At 46.2% G+C, this 14562-nt stretch overlaps 3 non-coding genes across 3 annotated transcripts; 2 read left to right on the top strand and 1 right to left on the bottom strand.

Moving 5' to 3' along the window:
* Nucleotides 1-2508: 2508 nt before the first annotated feature.
* Trnat-ugu (transfer RNA threonine (anticodon UGU)) lies at nt 2509-2583 on the bottom strand. The gene has a single exon. It is a non-coding gene; the product is annotated as a tRNA-Thr (tRNA).
* A 112-nt stretch (nt 2584-2695) lies between these two features.
* Nucleotides 2696-2770, top strand: Trnat-ugu (transfer RNA threonine (anticodon UGU)). Its single transcript has one exon. It is a non-coding gene; the product is annotated as a tRNA-Thr (tRNA).
* Nucleotides 2771-3134: 364 nt separating this feature from the next.
* Nucleotides 3135-3209, top strand: Trnat-ugu (transfer RNA threonine (anticodon UGU)). The gene has a single exon. It is a non-coding gene; the product is annotated as a tRNA-Thr (tRNA).
* Nucleotides 3210-14562: the final 11353 nt, after the last annotated feature.

The following is a 14562-nucleotide window of genomic DNA, read 5'->3' as shown; positions in this document are numbered from 1 at the left end:
AAGTGTTACGGAGATGCTTCGGGAACTCAAATGGAAATCCATGGAACGAAAGTGACTTTCTTTTCGAGAAACATTATTGAGAAAATTTAGAGAATCGACATTTGAAGCTGACTGCCGAATGATTCCTCTGCCGCCAACATACATTGCACGTAAGGAATGAGCAACTAGGGATCATACGGACACATCTGGACAGTCGTTTTTCCGTTCTTCTATTTGGGAGTGGAACAGGAAATGCTCTAAGCACTATGGGACTTAATGTAGTGGACTGACAAGAGAGCCACTCCACAGTGACGGGTAACCGAAAGGCACGCGTTTAATTCACGCAGGCTTGCTTAAGTCTGAAACAGGATACGTAATGAATGCTATAAAGAAAAGTACGTAGCTGCTGGAATACTTAACTTTAATCCATCATTTGTATACAGCATTCTGGATGATACAAGTGAGACTCTCTCTAGAAATGGTTAATGGCGCTTTGCTAGGTCGTAGCCATGGACTTAGCTGAAGGCTATTCTAACTATCTCTCGGCAAATGAGAGAAAGGCTTCGTCAGTGTAGTCGCTAGCAAAGTCGTCGTACAACTGGGGCGAGTGCTAGTCCGTCTCTCTAGACCTGCCGTGTGGTGGCGCTCGGTCTGCGATCACTGACAGTGGCGACACGCGGGTCCGACATGTACTAATGGACCGCGGCCGATTTAAAGCTACCACCTAGCAAGTGTGGTGTCTGGCGGTGACACCACACTTAACATCTGAAGTCACCAGTGCTCGACACTTAGAACTACTTAAACCTAACTAACCTAAGGTCATCACACACATCCATGCCCTAGGCAGGATTCGAACCTGCGACCGTAGCAGCATCGCGGTTCCGGACTGAAGCGCCTAGAACCGCTCGCCCACAACGGCCGGCACAGGAAAGGAAATGACTAGTAGTGATACAGGGCGCCCTCCGCAGCTTGCTAAGTATCTATATAGACGTTGACGCAGATTAGCCTGTTCAAACAGATAGGACGACTTTAGGTGAAACTATAAATCACCATCTTTTTTCCCCTGATCCCGTTTTGATGAACTGTAGCGTATACTGTGCATCATGATATGCTCAAGTTACTTCCGGAAACCCAATGAGGCAGCGCGGGGTAGCCGCGCCGTCTAGGGCGTTTTGCACGTTTAACGCGCCTCCCCCCGCCGGAGGTTCGAGTCCTCCCTCGGGCATGGGCGTGAGTGTGTGTGTTTTGCCCTTAGGGTAAGTTAGTTTAAGTTAGATTAAGTAGTGTGTAAGCCTAGTGACCGTTGACCTCAGCAGTTTGGCCCCATAGGAATTTACCACAAGTATTAAAAAAAAAAACACTGAAAATTCGTCTAGTAGTTTTGAAGAAGCATATTCAAACACATATGGCAGTTTTATAGACGTATTGTTAGTATAGAAGATAACAGCTGCAACAGTTTTGTCATGGTATGTTCTCCCACTGACCTCAGTAACGTTGAGGGAACATTGCTTCATGCAAGTGCCTTGTTTAAAAAATAATGGCTCTGAGCACTATGGGACTTAACTTCTGAGGTCATCAGTCCCCTAGAACTTAGAACTACTTAAACCAAACTAACCTAAGGACATCACATACATCCATGCCCAAGGCAGATTCGAACTTGCGACCGTAGCGGTCGCGCTGCTCCAGACTGTAGCACCTAGAACCGCTCTGACACCACGGACGGCGTGCCTTGTTTCGATTTTGGTCGTTCAGTGCTCTGTCAAAAACTTCTCGTAGTGCCGTGCACTCCATCCTGTTCCCATCCGCTTTCTTTTTCTTTTCCTAATTTCTTTCCTTTCGATAGCCCTTCTGCACACTTTTGCAGTAAAACAGAATCATGTAAATAAAAGTAAGATCTGTAAGTCAGCATATCATCTGAAATATAACTCGGGAATTTTTACAGGGTGTTCGGAAATTTCCGTTACAGTCTTCTAGGACTTGAAGAGGGGAGTGAGTAGACAACATTTTGAATTGGGACCCATTTCCGGAAACTTACCGTTTCCGTGCTATCACCATTTGAAAACATGTTGGAAATCGATCACTTTTACAAGTAACTGATTACGCTTGTCCCCGTACATCCCCTATTTTACAGTTCCACTCGTTAATAACCAAATAAATCGCTCGTGTACACGTTCACGAGTTCCCTTCGACGCGATGCAGTACGGCCTCATCTAAATTGGGTGCGTGGCTTCTACTTGGAGCACCGCAGTCACGCCTACTGACTGTGAAGTACCCTTTCTCGAAGCGATTGCGTAATGGGTATGTAATGGAGTCGGACATTATGGAGAACGATAAAGACGACTAGCAGCCCTTCCACTACAGTGAGAAAGTCCATTCAGAAGGATCATGACTTTGTAGTCTGCAAACGTGTACTCAACCATGTTGCTCTAACAGTCACAGACACGTGAATGAGATGAAATGATAATTAAATGGACACCCTAGCTGCAAACAGGCGTTGATGTACTTCATTGGGGACATGTTGAAAATGTGTGCCCCGACCGGGACTCGAACCCGGGATCTCCTGCTTACATGGCAGACGCTCTATCCATCTGAGCCACCGCGGGCACGGAGGATAGTGCGTCTGCAGGGACTTATCCCTTGCACGCTCCCCGTGAGATCCACATTCCCAACATGTCCACACCAAGGGATAAGTCCATGCAGGCGCACTCTCCACTGTGCCCGCGGTGGCTCATTTGGATAGAGCGTCTGCCATGTAAGCAGGAGATCCCGGGTTCGAGTCCCGGTCGGGGCACACATTTTCAACACGTCCCCAATGAAGTACATCAACGCCTGTTTGCAGCTAGGGTGTCCATTTAATTATCATTTCATTTCCAGCAAAGCTGCATGGTCATCCACGGTAACTGTTCTTTCGGGAACAGATACTACCGTCATATATAATTGAAATATGGCCTCCCGGCCATTGACCTTCTTGTGCGAACGCACACGCTATGCCCGAACTCGTACGGGACTTGGTAGATTAATCTGCCACGAGTAATGAGTATGATGGGCAAACATCTATTAGGCGCACTACGAAAGTAGTGGTGTGGACATGTTGGGAATGTGGATCTCACGGGGAGCGTGCAAGGATAAGTCCCTGCAGACGCACTATCCTCTGTGCCCGCGGTGGCTCAGATGGTTAGAGCGTCTGTCATGTAAGCAGGAGATCCCGGGTTCGAGTCCCGGTCGGGGCACACATTTTCAACATGTCCCCACTGAAGTACATCAACGCCTGTTTGCACCTAGGGTGTCCATTTAATTATCATTTCATTTCTAGCAAAGCTGCATGGTCATCCACGGTAACTGTTCTTTCGGGAACAGGTACTACCGTCATATATACGTGAATGAGACTTGAACCACGTCGGAGAGGTAGAACAGACGTCAAATGACATCAGCGAATCCAACGTAATCATCTCCCCCTCTCCCCCCCCCCCCCGACCATGACTACCCTGTTAAATACCTACCTAGCAAACATGTTTTCAAACTGCTGTAGCACGGTAACAGTACTTTTATTGCCATAGGTTCCCATTCAAAAATCATGTACTCACTCCCCCGCCCCCCTACAAGTCCTGGAAATTTTTAACGGGAATTCCGAACACCCTATATAATCTGCCGTCGTAAAATTTCACCATTTAGATTAAATGAACTTCTCAACCCGACTTCCGATTCAGAATTAACCTGGGAAACACAGATCTCGTCTCTTGCGATGGTGTGCCAAGTGCACTTTTGATTTGAGCGGGGTTGAAATCACCCTTGAGCGTCTACCCCTTCAGGTGTCCCGTGCTGCCGGCCGGAGTGGCCGAGCGGTTCTAGCCGCTACAGTCTGGAACCGCGCGACCGCTACGGTCGTAGGTTAGAATCCTGCCTCGGGCACGGATGTGTGTGATGTCCTTAGGTTAGTTAAGTTTAAGTAGTTCTAAGTTCTAGGGGAGTGATGACCTCAGAAGTCCCATAGTGCTCAGAGCCATTTGAACCATTTGTCCCGTGCTCGCTTCGATACTGAACATTTTGCAGGGCTCTAGATGGAGGCTAACCGGTATGATGAGGTCACGTGTTCCTCTGCCGCCGAAGTATGTTACAGCACTGAAGTGGTGTATGTGTGCTCGTCGATTGTACGAAAATCGGGTCGATGCGGACACGTTAGAGACTGACACAAAGGCGCTGTCGTGTTTGGACGTCCCCAAAGCATTTGATTTGTTAATGTGCGCGCGCGCACATCCAACGTGTGTTCAAGGGAAGGTGCAACACTCGCAGCCATGTAACAAGGTGTAACAATCGTAACCGATAGGTACCGGAGACGACTCTCTCTCCTTGTCAATGGCGAACGGTTCCAAACTGGTGCAGTCAGCGAATGCAGGTCCACCTCAACAAGTTTCCGACTGAACATTGCGAAGGAAACTGCTTGCAGCGCATAAAATAGTTTTTAAAGCGGAATTTTACTCGCCCATTCGGTGAATCGGTCCGAAATCAGTCTAGTGCGATATTCTTTTTATAGACGTGTAACAGTAAAATACGAAGAATCAGTACTCGAACACCGACTCGCGTGTCGTCCTGCGCTCGCTTATATGCAGCGCAAATAAAATGGTATAGGCAAGCGTATTCAGTAAACAGGAAGAATACGGCGCTGCGGTCGGTAAAGCCTATATAAGACAACAAGTGTCTGGCGCAGTTGTTATATCGGTTACTGCTGCTACAACGGCAGGTTACCAACATTTAAGTGAGTTTTGACGTGGTGTTGAAGCCGGCGCACGAGCGATGGGATACAGCAAAAAAATGGTTCAAATGGCTCTGAGCACTATGGGACTCAACATCTTAGGTCATAAGTCCCCTAGAACTTAGAACTACTTAAACCTAACTAACCTAAGGACATCACACACACCCATGCCCGAGGCAGGATTCGAACCTGCGACCGTAGCAGACCCGCGGTTCCGGACTGCAGCGCCAGAACCGCTAGACCACCGCGGCCGGCGGGATACAGCATCTCCGAGGTAGCGATGAAGTGGGGTCTTTCGCGTACGACCATTACACGAGTGTACTGTGGACATCAGAAATCCAGTAAAACATCAAATCTCCGACATCGCCGTGGCCGGGAAAAGATGTGCAAGAACTGGAACGACGACGACAGAGGAGAATCGTTCAACGTGACAGAAGTGCAACCCTTCCGCAAATTTCTGCAGATTTCAATACTGGGCTATCAACAAGTATCGGCGTATGAACCATTCAAAGAAACATCATCGATATGGGTTGGCTCTGAGCGCTATGGGACTTAACATCTATGGTCATCAGTCCCCTAGAACTTAGAACTACTTAAACCTAACTAACCTAAGGACATCACACACATCCATGCCCGAGGCACGATTCGAAACTGCGACCGTAGCGGTCACGTGGTTCCAGACTGAAGCGCCTAGAACCGCACGGCCACACTGGCCGGCTCATCGATATGAGCTTTCGGAGCCGAAGTCCCACTCGTGTACCCTTGATGACTGCACAACGCAAGGCTTTACGCCTCGCCTGGGCCCCGTCAACACCGACATTGTACTGTTAATAACTGAAAACATGTTGCCTGGTCAGACGAGTCTCATTTCAAACTGTATCGACCGGATGGACGTCTACAAGTATGGAGACAGACTAATGGATCCATGGACTCTGCATGTCAGCAGGGGCGACTGTTCAAGCTGGTGGAGGTGCTGTAGTGGTGTAGGGCGTGTGCAGTTGGGTTGATATGGGACCCCTGATACGTCTAGATACGACTCTGACAGGTCACACGTACGTAAGCATCCTGTGTGGTCACCTGCATCAATTAATGTTCATTGTGCATTCTGACGGACTTGTGCAATTCCAGCAGGACGATGAGACACCCCACATGTCCAGAACTGCTACAGTGTGGCTCCAGGAACACTCTTCTGAGTTTAGACACTTCCGCTGGCCACCAAACTCCCCAGACATGAACATTATTGAGCATATTTGGGATGCCTTGCAATGTGCTGCTCAGAAGAGATCTCCACCCCTTCGTACTTTTACGGATTTATGGACAGCCCTGCAGGAATAATGATGTTAATTCCCTCCAGCACTACTTCAGACATAGGTCGAGTCCATGCCACGTCGCGTTGCGGCATTTCTGCGTGCTCACTGGGGCCCTACACGATATTAGGCAGGTGTACCAGTTTCTTTGGGTCCTCAGTGTATATGCACGACAGTCTGAAAAGCTTGTAAGGGTGTTGCAGGGTAGGTTGTGCTGAGAAATAATTGTTCAGAAAAATATTCGATACGTTGGGCCGTTTCAGAGTTAATTAGTATTGAAGTTAGTAGATCAGGCCGTTGCGCGCGGAAATTCTAGCAGCCCGCAGGTACATTTAGTGTCAGTTGTTCCCATAGCGTGGATGACGGCGCACGACAGCGTTCAGCTTTTGGCTCGGGTTCGTTCCTTACTAGCTCCCCGTGTTCAATCTTTGCATCGCTCTCTAGTTCGGTTTTAGGAAACCAAGCGAAGAACATGTTTGGTGACACCGTCTCCGGTGAGCAGCTTGAATTTCCGTGCGCATCGGCCTGAGTGGCTAACATTAGCAGCATGGACCGAACCGCGAAAATATATCCAGTAAACATGGAGTTCTGAATGCATACTTTAAGAGCTATGAGCACTTCTTCATCTTCGCTAGTGTGAAACACTTCTGTTCTACTGAACAAGTGCACGTAGCTCTTAAGGTATGCATTTTAGAGCCCATGTTAACTCAGCTTTTTTTTCATGTTTTGATGTAAGAAACCTGTCTCTAAAGCTTTGCGTAAAATTCCGCTCAGTAATGATTTTATTTGTAACGGAAAACAAATCCACGCTCTCTGTCGAGACTGAGCGTCATCAGCAGTATTTGTTTGGCATACCTCCAGTTACACATTTCAAAAAAGACATTGGAAATATCTGCCGAAATACCAGAGGAAATGCGCATGTCCCCTCTTAGATGGGACACATTCGATCTCTCGACGAATGTGCAGAATTGTTTTTCTACATCTTCAAACTAACATAAAATGTTCGGTGAAGTCTGTAACTGAACGTTAGTAAAGCCAATAACATCCCACTACTGCAGACCACCATGCTATTGAGAGATCAGTGCACCCACTCTCCACTTCGTAACAATTCAGCTTTTGCTAGCGAGTCATAAAACGAGGCAGCACAAGGGAAAAAGAACAACAAGCAGATAATATTCCTTTGTGCTTTTGGCTGCTGAGGCAAGAAAAAAGCGAAGTCTCCGAATAAAGTAAAGGCGCCCGAACGGCGCAAATTCGTTGAATGGTCGCGATGAGAAATGTGTCAGAAACACGAACACGAGCGGAAAGGCAGAAAGAGGGGCAATAAAAGCTGTTAGACAAAGGAACGCGCAGTGGACAGGGTATTCTCTCTGCAAATGGATTGCCCGGAGAATGGTCTGGGGCTATGAAGAGGGTAGCGCCATGTAACGACGCATATTTCCCCGCAGTTAGAAGTTGCAGCGCCGCTGCTTCCGTTACCCTATCACAATAAAAAATATTTATGCTTTTATTTACCTCATCGCAGTTTTACCGCTGCAGAAATGGCACCTCGATACCTTGTATCTTAATGACATCAGAAGGAAAAACTACCTCAATTCACTCGTGTAATGTCCCCAGGACCATTTCGGAATTACGCTTATGGCCAGCACTGACGTTATATTACATTTCCTCCACTAAATTAGATCTTTACTTGAAGCAATACATCTTCGGTTCCAGTTTTTTGTAAGACATAGGAAATCCAGACAAAACTGCTCTGACCCGCGTCATTAAGGTATTACACACAACAAAAAAAAGTTTTGCATCACCTCGGTTCCCAGAGTTGCGGTACCTGTGCACAAAATTGGAATAGAGATGAACATAAACATAATTTCTGTCCTTTTTATAGCTCATGAAAACCACACAATGCATGTTGTACGACCATACAGCGAGACCTTCAGAGTTGCTTGTCCAAATTGCTGTACACACCGGTACCTCTAATACCCAGTAGCACGTCCTCTTGCATTGATGTATGCCTGTATTCGTCGTGGCATACTATCCACAAGTTCATCAAGGCACTGTTGGTCCAGATTGTCGCACTCCTCAACGGCGATTCGGCGTAGAACCCTCAGAGCGGTTGGTGAGTCACGTCGTCCATAAACAGCCCTTTTCGATCTACCCCAGGCATGATCGATAGGGTTCATGTGTGGAGAACAAGCTGACCACTATAGTCGAGCGATGTCATTATCCTGAAGGAAGTCATTTACTAGATGTGCACGATGGGGGCGCGAATTGTCGTCCATGAAGACGAGTACCTCCCCAATATGCTGCCGATATGGTACACTATCGGTCGGAGGATGTTATTCGCGTATTATACAGTCGTTACGGGGCCTTCCATGACCACCACCGGCGTACGTCGGCCCCACGTACTGCCATCCCAAAACAGCAGGGAATCTCCACCTAGCTGCATTCCCTGAACAGTGTATCTAAGGCGTTCAGCCTGGCCGGGTTGCCCCTAACCATGTCTCCGATGGTTGTCTGGTTGAAAGCATATGCGACACTCATCGGTGAAGAGAACGTGATGCTAATCCTGAACCGTCCATTCGGTATGTTGTTGGGCCCGTCTGTACCGCGCTGCATGGTGTCGTGGTTGGAAAGATGGACTTCACCATGGACGTCGGGAGTGAAGTTGCGCGTCATGCAGCCTATTGCGCACAGTTTGAGTCGTAACACGACATCCTGTGGCTGCACGAACAGCATTATTCAACATGGTGCCGTTGCAGTCAGCGTTCCTCCGAGCCATAATCCGTAGGTAGCGGCCATCCACTGCACTAGTAGCCCTTGGGCGGCCTGAGCGAGGCATGTCATCGACAGTTCCTGTCTCTCTGTATCTCCTCCATGTCCGAACAACATCGCTTTGGTTCACTCCGAGACACCCGGACACTTCCCTTGTTGAGGGCCCTTCCTGGCACAAAGTAACAATGCGGACGCGATCGAACCGCGGTATTGACCATCTAGGCATGGTTGAACTTCAGACAAAACGAGCCGTGTACCTCCAGCGTGGTGGAAAGCCTGGAACTGATCGGCTGTCGGACCCCCTCCGTCTAATAGGCGCTGCTGATGCATAGTTCTTTACATCTTTTGACGGGTTTAGTGATATCTCTGAACGGTAAAAGGGACTGTGTCTCTGATACAACATGCACAGTCAACGTATATGTTCAGGAGTTCTGGGAACTGGGGTGATGCAAAACTTTTTTGATGTGTGTATTTGGAAGGCAGGTACTTCCAAAATAACCATCCCATACTAAAAGAGTACGTCTCTCAAGCGACACTCACACGCTCAGTACTGTTTACACAATAATAGTATATTGTGAGGATGTGCGAGGCGATGATCAGCACAATATTACTGCGCAGTATCCATGTCCGAGAACCGTCAGGTGGAACTCGCCTGTGTTGTAATTGATTTGCTTGTCTTGTAAAACACAAGCAAATATTACGCACAACTTGCTAAATAAGTTTGAAAAGCTTCCAGCGAACATTTTGATAGAACAGGGGCTGATTCTCGGCAACACAGATGCGGGAACCACAACAACTAATTACAAATTAAACATGTGAGCTGGGTAATTTATAGGGTAAATTTGCTGCTTTCCGTCTGTTTCTCTACTGTAACAACTGCTGGAAACGAAATGAAACAATTATTTACTAACCAAAAGATTTGTGAGAAAATCTATGTGAGAAGTGTACTTACCACCGTTATAAGTTAACAACAGATCTGACCGAGAACCCGAGAAAATTGTGGTCTTACGTAAAATTGTTAAGCGGGTTTAAGGCTACCGTCCAGTCACTCGGTGAGCAAAATGGTGAGGCAGTTGAAAACGGCATAACGAATGCCAATGTTTTAAATTTCACGTTTAACACGTTCGCTGCCACTGTAATTGGCCTTGCGTTGCCACGTAACCAATTATTTTTTTAATAGAATCTCAAACTGTATAGCTAAAAGTAATATAAAATGTATTTATTTTATAAGTAAAAGACGAAATTTACTCTTGTGAGTCACATTTCTTTTGGGGTGCACTAGGGCGTCAGTGGCATATCAGGCCACATTCTGTAGCGGGTGGCCATGGACGCGCTAGTGCGTCTCGTTTATTTTTCCTGAAAATTGTGACAGTTTAGAGAACTACATTTTTATCTTATTTTCAAAAATAAAACGGAACATCCTACTGACAATCGACATATTTATTGAACAAAAAACATTGTAGAAACAACATTCAAAAACAAACACAAGATCTTGAAGAAACTTCTGAAATACAATGCATGTGAAATCTCAGAAAAGATACAATCAAGTACTTTACCGATTACACTCAAGCAAATAAAATAAAAACAAAGTTCAAGAATAGTACCTGCACATAACTGTCGAAAAATGAAAGAAAAACGAAAGTGGCGTCTGCCTTTAGAGGTGGTGAATAACGCAACAATTCAAACAATACCCTCCTTATTTGGGCAGTCGGGCACTCGTAAATCGTGTCTCTTCGTTGTCTTCGGCTGGCGCATAATCTGCACTCTTTTCTCGGTGTTTTTGATTTTCCAGTTGATTCTAGTTTTACCACAACATGTTGGGGATTTCTGACTGGCAGTTCTACCTGATTTTGTGGCAATAGTGTTCCTATAATACTGAGTCTGAATTCTTGGAGGGGCATTTTTGTGCCGGAATAATTATTGCGAAGGGCATGTGCGTTTGCCAGCATCATTTCCATAAGGTGGATAAAAAGTTTCTTGTACCAGGGTATGGGTTTTCGTTCCGAGAGGTAATATGATAACATGTGATCGTGCCGATTAACTCCCGACATAAATTTATTGTAGTTTACAATGGCCATGGGCTTAGATTTCTTCTCCTTTCTTTTGTTTTCAACCTCAACCATTTCATTTGTAAATGCATTAGAAATGTTCCAAACCTCCCTCGTATCACGCCACTTATCTATCATAACTCCTTCCTCAAATCTGGCAACGGCTTCACATTTTCGTAATTTTGCCTTCTGTATTTCTTGGGTGTATCCTTCCTATTCGCCCTCAGAGTTCCCGTGCAGTGAGTCTTCTTATCCAGGAGCGACTTAGCCAATGTGAAGCTATTATAGCAATTGTCCATGTACAAGTGGTGACCAGCATTTAACTTTTCATCTAGTAAATGAAGAACAAATTTTTGTATATGGCCTCTTCCTCCTAAATCGTCGAGCATCGGGGTATACCGCGAATTTTAGGACCATTCCAGTGGCCGGCCGGTGTGGCCGTGCGGTTAAAGGCGCTTCAGTCTGGAACCGCGTGACCGCTACGGTCGCAGGTTCGAATCCTGCCTCGGGCATGGATGTGTGTGATGTCCTTAGGTTAGTTAGGTTTAATTAGTTCTAAGTTCTAGGCGACTAATGACCTCAGAAGTTAAGTCGTATAGTGCTCAGAGCCATTTTGAACCATTCCTGTGGGAGTTGTCAAAATACATGGCTTTATGCCATATTTGTGCTTTTTATTTTTGATGTATTGGCGGAAAAGTAGTCTTCCACGCCAAAGGATCACTGATTCGTCCAGTGACAGTTCCCGTCGACGGTAGTACACTTGGCACATCCTTTCATTGAAAAAATTGATAACTGGACGTATTTTATACAACCTGTCGGGCGGTTTTTGTTCGCCCTGTTTTGGATTTTCAGAAAAACGCAATGAACGTAGTTTTAGAAGAATACGATTTCTTGAAATACCATCGGCAATTCCTTTCACGTGAAATAAGGGTCCATTTTCCAATAGTCCTGCAAATTCCTCATCTTTACATTTCCCGTGTGCAGGAAAACTCCCAAGAACACTAACAATTCGCCAACCGTCACATATTTCCAACAGTTTATTCGCGATTGTTCTTTGGAATAATTCAATTCAGTTTCGATTTGTTCCTTTCTACAACTTTCAATAGAAATTCATCCGTCAGCAAAAGATGAAAATAATCTAAGGGAGTGTTTCCCGTTGGTTGAATTAGCAGTCCCTCATTTCTTATAAACGGGCAATTTACCATTCCAACTGGCTCGCTTTCCCATGCAACACTTGTATCAGCTACGTTACCACTTGTTACCACTTCTTCTGCCCCTACCCTGTCGCTTGGATTCACAGCCATTTCTACAGTCTCAACCAAAGCAAACTCGGCTCCGTCAGACTCTTCACTGGATTCCCACCCGTCCTCCCCACTGGCCAATTCCGTTTCCGAATCGCTTTCTTCCAATATTCGTAATAATTCCGCATCCGTTAGTTTTTGTACGTTTATTGTGTCCCGTATTTTACATTTCTTAGGTTCTGAAGGGCCCGCCGTGTCACGATTGTTTTCCATTTTCAGTCCCACAACAGAGAAACACTGTACGTAAAAAACGGGAACCGCACTAGTAAAAACTGAAAACAATACGTTCTTAGAGTGTCTGCGCAATAAACCACACCGAACACCTGTACCCGACTAAACCGAGGTGCCTCACAACAGCTGAGTTTCTAGCCGCGCAGGCGCGTCCACGGCATGTGCACCAGTTATCGGCCGGTGCGCGCTGGTGCGCCGATGGCAGCCAACGTGTTAAGAAATCGTTCACGTAGGAGAACAGTATAAATATAACGTCGTTCGGCCATCGAACAGACCATCATACGGACAACGTAGTAGTAACCGTTCCTAGCGTAGAGAAACAAATGAAAGGGTTGAAAATTAGTTGCCAGGTGCGGATAGAACCCGCTAAATTAGAATTCGATATCCTTAACATCAGTTTGTTGCAGAGTTCTTGAACATATTCTCAGTTCCAATATTATACATTTTCGTGAGACCGAGAAGCGTACGTCCACGAATCAACATAGCTTTAGAAAATTATCCCTGGTGCTTGCCCTTTTCTCACATGGTATATTGCGAACTATGAATGAAAGGTAACAGGCAGATTCCACATTTATAGATTACCGAAAAACATTTGACACGGTGTTCCACTGCAGGCTGTTAACTAAGATACGAGCATCTGGAATACGTTCTGAGAAATGGAGGGATTCGAAAACATCTTCAGTAATACAAGCCAGGATGCTCTCCTCGACGGCGTGTGTCCATCAGAGGCAAGGATATGGTCAGGAGTCCCCCATGGAAGTGTGGTAGCACCGCTGTTGTTCTCTGTACGCATAAATGGACTGCCGGACGGGGTGGGCAGCAACTGCGGATGTTTGCTGATGATGTGGTGTACGGGAAAGTGTCCAAGTGTGATGAATGGCAGTTGGCTGTAAATGCAGAAAAATGTAATGAGTAGGAAAAACAAATCCGTAATGTTCGGATACAGCATTAGTAAAGTGCTGCCTGAAACAGTACGCCGTTTAAATAACTGGGCGTAACAAATGGTTCAAATGGCTCTGAGCACTATGGGACTTAACATCTGTGGTCATCAGTCCCCTAGAACTTAGAACTACTTAAACCTACCTAACCTAAGGACATCACACACATCCATGCCCGAGGCAGGATTCGAACCTGCGACCGTAGCAGTCGCGCAGTTCCGGACTGAGCGCCTAGAACCGCTAGACCACCGCGGCCGGCAACTGGGCGTAACGTTGCAAAGCAAAATGAAATGAAACGGGGATGTGAGGAATGCGGTAGTTAAGGCGAATGGTCGACTTCGGTTTGTTGGAGGGTTTCGAGGAAAGCGTGATTCGCCTGTAAAAGAGACTGCATATAGGACGCAGGTGCGACACATTCTTAAGTACTACTCGAGTACTTAGGATCCCCACCAGGTGGGATTTAAGGAAGACATCTACGCAATTCAGCGGCGGGCTTCTGGATTCGTTACCTGTAGGTTCTAGCAACACGCAGGTGTTACGAAGGTGCTACGAGAACTCAAATGGAAATCCCTGGAGAGAAGGTGACGCTCTTTTCGAGGAACACTGTGTAGAAAATTTAGAGAACCGGCAGCTGACGCTGACTGCAGAAAGACTCTACGACTGCCAACATACATTTCGCGTAAGGAGCAGGAAGATAAGATACGAGAAACTAGGTCTCATAGGCAGGCATATAAACAGTCGTTTTTGACTCGTTCTATTTGCGAGTGGAACAGAAAATGAAATGAGTAGTAGTGATGCAGGGCACCCACCGCCACGCATCATACGGTGGCTTGAGGAGTATGTATGTAGATGTAGATTATTGACTGAAAACTTATATCTGCGGTGCGACGACTACTGCCAGAAGAATTAGCTCACTGTACCGCTGATCTGATGATATTCGTCAATTCTGAGAACCGCTACAAGTAGAATAAACATAACACCATGATCATCAGATTCTCCTGCTGCAGTGTACAACGAAATGTCTGGAATTTTCTGATCGATCAGGAATTTCATCTCTCATAGTACCCCATGATGTTTTCATATACATCTTCCACTCCTCTTCCTTGTTGTCTTCAGTCCAAAGACCGGTGTGATGCAGCTCTCTATGCTACTCTATCTTGTGCAAGCTTCTTCAACTCCCAGTACCTACTGCAACCTACATCCTTCTGAATCTGCTTAGTGTATTCATCTCTTGGC

The sequence above is a fragment of the Schistocerca cancellata genome, chromosome 2, assembly GCF_023864275.1.
Source record: "Schistocerca cancellata isolate TAMUIC-IGC-003103 chromosome 2, iqSchCanc2.1, whole genome shotgun sequence".
Lineage (NCBI taxonomy): Eukaryota > Metazoa > Arthropoda > Insecta > Orthoptera > Acrididae > Schistocerca > Schistocerca cancellata.
Note: the sequence above shows the minus strand (reverse complement) of the source record. Positions and strands in the feature narration are given on the sequence as shown.